Raw genomic sequence first — 502 nt, 5'->3', positions numbered from 1 at the left:
CCCGATTTCTTCCAAAATCAATAGGAATCTATTCTGAGCCAAAACACATACTTGTGCAAAATTTGAAGTCGATTGGACTAAAACTGCGACCTAGACTTTGATTACAAAAATGTGTTCACGGACAGACGGACAGACGGACATCGCCATATCGACTCAAGAGCCCACCCTGAGCATTTTTGCCAAAGACACCATGTGTCTATCTAGTCTCCTTCTGGGTGTTGCAAACATATGCACTAACTTATAATACCCTGTTCCACAGTGTGGAGCAGGGTATAATTAAGGGATGTTTAATAATTTTGTGTATGGTAGGAGTTATATGGTATTAATGGGTCATCGTCATAGTGTCATTTATCTTATAATAATCAGAGATAAAGGGAAATAAATAATTGATATTTAAGTCTTATATAAAAAATCATTTTTTTTCTTCTTAAAGAAACAACCAGTCCAACATCCCACTCAAAGTCCCTAAGAATAATAAAAAAAAATAAAAATCAATAAAAGA

The sequence above is a fragment of the Haematobia irritans genome, chromosome 3, assembly GCF_050003625.1.
Source record: "Haematobia irritans isolate KBUSLIRL chromosome 3, ASM5000362v1, whole genome shotgun sequence".
NCBI classification, from domain to species: domain Eukaryota; kingdom Metazoa; phylum Arthropoda; class Insecta; order Diptera; family Muscidae; genus Haematobia; species Haematobia irritans.
This window is presented reverse-complemented; position numbering follows the sequence as displayed.